This window comes from Schistocerca cancellata, chromosome 1, assembly GCF_023864275.1.
Source record: "Schistocerca cancellata isolate TAMUIC-IGC-003103 chromosome 1, iqSchCanc2.1, whole genome shotgun sequence".
In the NCBI taxonomy this organism is placed as follows: domain Eukaryota; kingdom Metazoa; phylum Arthropoda; class Insecta; order Orthoptera; family Acrididae; genus Schistocerca; species Schistocerca cancellata.
Genome location: NC_064626.1, coordinates 268,487,237 through 268,495,354, shown reverse-complemented (window position 1 = coordinate 268,495,354; position 8,118 = coordinate 268,487,237).

The window sequence follows — 8,118 nt, the reverse complement described above, 5'->3', positions numbered from 1 at the left end:
TAAATTGTGACAGAGATCAGTCAGGAGGAACATTTTAGTAGTGATTAGTTTGTGTACTGCATAATATTCTATATGTGTGTCAAACTTGAAATATTTCTTGTACAATCTTTTTTATTATATATGTATATATGTGTAGCTGTCAGATTGACAGATTCGAACCCAGAATAATATCAATAATATGAGGCCCTGAGAACTTTATTATCAAACCATTGTTATCAAAGAGAATAATGCACCCAGTAGTGACCCGAGGGCACCATGGGAGGCAAAGTTATTGCAAATTTAAGTAGCGCAAAGTTACGCACAAAGAAGCTTCAATTGAAGCATGTGCAGATTCAATCAGTAAAAAAGGAGCTAGCCTGATACAGTCCAAGTCAATTTTAGCCTACAGAGACTACACTGTAGTTACGTAGGACCTTGCAAGTAAAGTGAGACATAATTTCAAAGGAGTTATTGAACAATATGCCTGAATCCGGCTGGAATGCACAAATAAAATCTACTCGAACATGAAAATAGATGATTTTTGGGCAAACTAATACGAAATTTTAATATTTGTTACCATGTACGCAAATGTCACACACCTTGGTAAAGAGCGAACAAAGAAGTTACGAATGTGCTGTTACAAAAATTGCACAACGGACATTGTAAAAAAACTTAAAAGTGCAGTATTGTGTAGCAGAGACAAGCAGTGACTGTTAAACCTGCAGCAATACGGCACGAAGTTGTTTTGTACAAGCAATAAGAAACTGTACCATCGCCGAGTGTGCAAGTGGACAAGGAACTAGCACGACACGAACAGTGAGCCGATAACGGACGGTGGACCAAGTTAGTGTCAAACTTTAACTCTTTGTGTGTCAAGGGACGCTAGGAAAGCGCATTGACTACAGAGATACATTTTGTCCTAAGGTGAAAACTTGCGTGTGACGAATGACAAGTCATGACATGGTGAAAAAATATTGTGTGCCCATAAAACGTGTTACTGTGACAACGAAACATTGTGCAAACCAGACTAGTGAAGGTCTACTGAATAATAACTGCCAATAACTGTGTGCGTTTTTTCCCACAGCAGGAAAAATGCCCATAAGGATAGTACACTGTTTGTGAACTTGTTGCATGTTTGCTGGAGCACTGCAAGAAGATGTCACACGGGCGAGCTGATATACAACGCGCATCCGGCTACCTCAGCCATGCAGCGGCCGCAGCAGCCCGTAGCAGACCAGACAGCCACACGCCTCTCTACATCTACATCTACATTTATACTCCGCAAGCCACCCAACGGTGTGTGGCGGAGGGCACTTTACGTGCCACTGTCATTACCTCCCTTTCCTGTTCCAGTCGCGTATGGTTCGCGGGAAGAACGACTGTCTGAAAGCCTCTGTGCGCGCTCTAATCTCTCTAATTTTACATTCGTGATCTCCTCGGGAGGTATAAGTAGGGGGAATATATTCGATACCTCATCCAGAAACGCACCCTCTCGAAACCTGGCGAGCAAGCTACACCGCGATGCAGAGCGCCTCTCTTGCAGAGTCTGCCACTTGAGTTTGTTAAACATCTCCGTAACGCTATCACGGTTACCAAATAACCCTGTGACGAAACGCGCCGCTCGTCTTTGTATCTTCTCTATCTCCTCCGTCAACCCGATGTGGTGCGGATCCCACACTCTCCGCGCCGTAGCTGACAACACCGGGGGCGGTAACCTACACGGAGCCAACGCGCCGCGCCGAGCGCCGCTCAACAATCACTCCGCACCGCTCACCAACTACAGCATTATTGACATTTTCCAAAATATTTACACAAACTGCATAACATGTCAATGACTCCATTTTTGATAAACATTGAACATTTATTATGTATATCCGTAAACTGATAAGAGAAAATGAACACTAACAAGTGTAGGAGATGGATTTGTAACACGTAGGTAGTGGAAACATTATGAAAAGTGATGCTGTGCTAAGTGATTTAAAAAAAAAAAAAACTAAGCGATATATCCTAGGACAAGTGACCTTGCAGTATATCGCAAAATTAATAATAACGAGTTGTTAATCACACACAAAAAACTTTCGTTGAACTGTATGTGACTGTGATATTATGTAACCGTTGATGACAAACTGCTAAATTAATTCAAAAAAATGACTGTTAAAGAAACAAGATTAATCACGAACCAACTGGGATGGCAGGGCTCCGGCACAGTTTTGCCCAAGTTTCCTGTCTGCCTTCGCCCAAATGGGGGAGCCATAAACATATATAACCCTGGGACTAATTAAAAGAGCCATTCCATAAAAAAATACAGAATTGTAAAGAACGTTACTGGCACCATTGTGTCAAAGTATAGAAACTCTTTGCCAAATGTTGCCAGGGGGCAATGTAACGTTCCCTGGCAAACTCACGCTATTAATGAACTAAAATTTATTTGTAGCATATACGCCGCTCTGAGCAATTTGTATATACTGTAATTATTGAACAAAAAATATTATTGAATTTTGTGTAAAAGACATTTGTTATTATTGTAATATTTTTGTAGTAATATTCTCTCTGTATTTAGGATGGTAATATTTCTATATTCATTATGTAATTGCGAAATGTGTCAATATCTGCGATAACAGAGATGTGAAATTCAGCCAGAGGAAAATAACGTTATGAGATTACAAAGAAATGTTAATAGTCAGCAGTAGTATAAAAGCACCACGTACTGTGTATTCTTTGGTCATCTCCGTGTAGAGCTGAATGCGAGAGGAAGCTGTGACGAAGCGTTTTATGAATGGGTAGACTTCTTTTGTCTGTATCTAGATTTAGCCGCCATTAGAGGAGAAATTACAAACTAATGTGAGTTGAATTATTGTTGGGTCCAAATATATCATAATTTATCAAAAGTGTGTATTATTAATGTAAATTAGCTTGCCCATGTCATCTATAATATTTCTTTAAAGAATTTTCAGCATTTTTAGCGGTGTTGCTGGGCTGTGCCGCGACCGATCGGTTTGCAGCGGCGGCACATTTAAAAAATTATTCCGCTAAAGAAAAATCAACCAAACCCGTAAATCGGGAACAGATAAAAATTAGCAGTGAATTAAGAAAATGTTCTTCTTTTACAGTGATCCTGAGACTGATGAATTTTAAACTAATTATACGTTTGTGCATTCGTAGGCGGATAGTTAATGTTGAAATTTAACAATTTTGGTTCTTTCAAATAACTTAAATGTATAGCGAAGTATGTTTTATCAGTGATAATTAAATGTCGGCTTGGCAATATTTAACCATTTTCTGCTAATAGAGACAGTCTTGTGTTCCATAGCTAACGCCAGGAAAGAATTCAGTAAATAAACAAAAAAAAAAACCACTGCATTTAGAAAATGTGTGCCAAGGCCGAATTATGTAAAGGATTTAATTCTCAACTAAATATTTTTAATCAGTTAATATGAGTTCACGTAATTTTGAAATGTACGTAATTCTTTTGAAAATGAATTTTTATTACCACACGTAAATAAGAGAAAGGTTCTACAACAAAGTTCGTACTTACAGAAGAAAGTTAAAGAAAGGCAAATTAATTAACTAAAAGTAAAAATTTAAAAAGGGTAACTGATTATTATTATTCTTTAATGAAAAATTTCATGCATTGTATTTCATTAAACTGCCCAGCACTTCAGGCATGTGAAAAGAACTTGGCGTTGTCGGACACGACCGAAAGACATACATCTACTTCACTAGTCATTCCGCGAGCCGTTTGGTTCGAGTTTACCTCACACGCGGCCTGCGATCGGTAGTTATTGACGCTGAAATGTGGCCGGCAGAAATAACGAACCACCGAGCGTATGTGTGTACTCTCACCCTACCCCGCCAACACGTCCGACGAAGTAGAGGTCCGTAGCGCCTCAATGTGGCGATTCTTGATGAGGTACATTGCAGACGCGAAGTTGACTCCAGGTGGAGCAGATGCCAATGGCGATTACCCGCCTACTGTTCCATACTTCAATTGTGGTTACCGTGTGTCAAACCCGCCTTATGCCGAACATTAGCAACCTGTGGACAAGACAGAGCGTGTTGATAATACCCCGACCAATGATATCTACTACACTGAACTCCTCGAACTGTATGTGCAACCGCCGTCGCCGGAACGATAATCCGCAAAACACCACGTCAAGGCACTATTGCTACGTAACACCGACGTACGTCTCGTGGGTCTGCCGCTGCAGGCGAGGACAACTGATGATATTACTGGAGAACGACCTTCCCTCCACCATGTCACTCAAGATAGGAGAAGAAGCTAGAGGCAGCTCATTGCGGAAGTCGAGAAGGAGGATGGAGGACGAGCTGAAACGCAAATGTATTCGAATATTATCAAGTACCTCGAAGAAAACGATTTATTGACACATAGTCAGCACGATTTCAGAAAATATCGTTCTTGGGAAACACAACTAGCTCTTTATACTGATGAAGTAATAAGTGCTATCGACAGGGGATGTCATTTTTTAGATTTCCAGAAGGCTTTCGACATCGTCCCTCACAAGCGCCTTCTAACCAAACTGCGTGCCTTCGGAGTATCGCCTCTGTTGTGCGACTGGATTCGTGATTTCCTGTCAGAAACGTCACAGTTCGTAGAAATAGACGGAAAGTCATCGAGTAAAACAGAAGTAATATCCGGCGTTCCCCAAGGAAGTGTTATAGGCTCTCTATTGTTCCTGGTCTATATTAACGACGTTGGAGACAATCTGAGTAGTCTCGTAAAGTCATCAGATGATTAAAACGACTTGCAAAATGATTTAGATAAGATATCTGTATGGTGCGAAAAGTGGCAGTTGACCCTGAATAAGGACAAGTATGAAGTTATTCACGTGAGTACTAAAAGAAAGCCGCGCGGGATTAGCTGAGCGGTCTGGGGCGCTACAGTCATGGACTGTGCGGCTGGTCCCGGCGGAGGTTCGAGTCCTCCCTCGGGCATGGGTGTGTGTGTTTGTCTTTAGGATACTTTGGGTTAAGTAGTGTGTAAGCTTAGGCACTGATGACCGTAGCAGTTAAGTCCCGTAAGATTTCACACACATTTGAACTTTTTGAACTAAAGGAAATCAGCTAAATTTCGATTACGCGGAAAGTCACACAAATCTGATGGCTGCAAATTCAACTAAATACTTAGGGATTACAATTACAAATAACCTAAATTGGAACGATCACATAGATAATATTGTGGGTAAAGCAATCCAAAGACGCGATTCAATGGCAGAACACTTCGAAGGTGCAACAGGTCTCCTAAAGAGACTGCCTACACCACGCTTGTCCGCCCTATTCTAGAGTATTGCTGTGCGGTGTGGTATCCGCATCAGGTGGGACGGACGGATGACATCGAAAAAGTACAAAGAAGGGCAGCTCGTTTTGTATTATCACGAAATAGGGGAGATAGTGGCACAGACACGATACGTGAATTGGAGCTACAATAATTAAAACAAAGGCCTTTTCGTTGCGACGCGATCTTCTCATGAAATTTCAATCATCAGTTTTCTCATCCGATTGCGGAAACATTCTGTTGGCACCCACCTACATAGGGAGAAATGATCATCACGATAAAATAAGAGAAATCAGGGCTCGCACAGAAAAATTTAAGCGCACGTATTTCCAGCGTGCCGTTCGAGAGTGGAACGGTATAGAGACAGCTTGAAGGTGGTTCATTGAACACTCTGCCATGCACTTTATTGTGAATAGCAGAGTAATCACGTCGATGTAGATGTACACTCCTGAAAATGGAAAAAAGAACACATTGACACCGGTGTGTCAGACCCACCATACTTGCTCCGGACACTGCGAGAGGGCTGTACAAGCAATGATCACACGCACGGCACAGCGGACACACCAGGAACCGCGGTGTTGGCCGTCGAATGGCGCTAGCTGCGCAGCATTTGTGCACCGCCGCCGTCAGTGTCAGCCAGTTTGCCGTGGCATACGGAGCTCCATCGCAGTCTTTAACACTGGTAGCATGCCGCGATAGCGTGGACGTGAACCGTATGTGCAGTTGACGGACTTTGAGCGAGGGCGTATAGTGGGCATGCGGGAGGCCGGGTGGACGTACCGCCGAATTGCTCAACACGTGGGGCGTGAGGTCTCCACAGTACATCGATGTTGTCGCCAGTGGTCGGCGGAAGGTGCACGTGCCCGTCGACCTGGGACCGGACCGCAGCGACGCACGGATGCACGCCAAGACCGTAGGATCCTACGCAGTGCCGTAGGGGACCGCACCGCCACTTCCCAGCAAATTAGGGACACTGTTGCTCCTGGGGTATCGGCGAGGACCATTCGCAACTGTCTCCATGAAGCTGGGCTACGGTCCCGCACACCGTTAGGCCGTCTTCCACTCATGCCCCAACATCGTGCAGCCCGCCTCCAGTGGTGTCGCGACAGGCGTGAATGGAGGGACGAATGGAGACGTGTCGTCTTCAGCGATGAGAGTCGCTTCTGCCTTGGTGCCAATGATGGTCGTATGCGTGTTTGGCACCGTGCAGGTGAGCGCCACAATCAGGACTGCATACGACCGAGGCATACAGGGCCAACACCCGGCATCATGGTGTGGGGAGCGATCTCCTACACTGGCCGTACACACTGGTGATCGTCGAGGGGACACTGAATAGTGCACGGTACATCCAAACCGTCATCGAACCCATCGTTCTACCATTCCTAGACCGGCAAGGGAACTTGCTGTTCCAACAGGACAATGCACGTCCGCATGTATCCCGTGCCACCCAACGTGCTCTAGAAGGTGTAAGTCAACTACCCTGGCCAGCAAGATCTCCGGATCTGTCCCCCATTGAGCATGTTTGGGACTGGATGAAGCGTCTGCACGTCCAGCACGAACGCTGGTCCAACTGAGGCGCCAGGTGGAAATGGCACGGCAAGCCGTTCCACAGGACTACATCCAGCATCTCTACGATCGTCTCCATGGGAGAATAGCAGCCTGCATTGCTGCGAAAGGTGGATATACACTGTACTAGTGCCGACATTGTGCATGCTCTGTTGCCTGTGTCTATGTGCCTGTGGTTCTGTCAGTGTGATCATGTGATGTATCTGACCCCAGGAATGTGTCAATAAAGTTTCCCCTTCCTGGGACAATGAATTCACGGTGTTCTTATTTCAATTTCCAGGAGTGTAGATGAGACAAGGTCCTAGCGTTCACACACACACACACACACACACACACACACTTCTCTACGAGCGATAGTGTGACATGGATGCAGGAGTCTCAGAAGTCCTATCCGACCTACCCGTCTCTCGGAACCCACAAGATGATGCTAAGCTCTTGTCGGAGGTCACGTTGGAACAACTACAAGAAGCTGTGTTGCGCGGTGCTCGCAACAAAACGCCAGGCCCTGACAGACTCCTTCCCGAATTTTACGAATGATTTTTGGATCTTATGGGCTCAATGTGGGTCAGTATAAACAGAAAACTCTTGAACCCCGATTTTCAAGTACCATCTGAATTCACTGAGGACCTCTTGATTCCGGTGCCCAAACCCAGAGGAGGCTGTCGCCCACTTGATTTTCGACCACTGACAATGCTAAACACCGACTTCAAACTGTTGACACACATCCTCCGCGAGAGGCTCAAATCTACGGTGATGGTGGCCATTCACACAAATGAAACCTGCCTCGTAGGCAACACTAATATATTCACGATTTTGAGCACGTACAGTGACGTGGTGGCTCTGATGCAAACATGCCGTCTCCATGACGCTCTTGTTGCACTGGATTTTGACCAAGTTTTCGATCGCGTCGAACATGGCATTCTGCGTACAGTTGTGGAACACATCGGTATCCCTCGCATGACGGCATCTGTCGTGCTTCGTTTGATCCATGGGGCGGTCACGACGATTATGGTAAACGGCTACCGGTCCTCTCCCGCAGGTGTCAACAGGTCCGTCAGACAGGGTTGTCCTGTTTCAGCCATGTTATTCGCCATTGGCCTCGAACCAGCTCTTCACGGACTGCGGAGACGCTTGGAAGGTATTAGCCTCCGCTCCGTGACGTTTCGATATGGAGCATAGGTCGATGATGTGATGTTCCTAGCAAGGACTGGTGATTAAATACGAACGGCGCTGTCCTGGCTCCAACAGTATGGGGCGGTAGCAGGGAGTGAGATCAACCT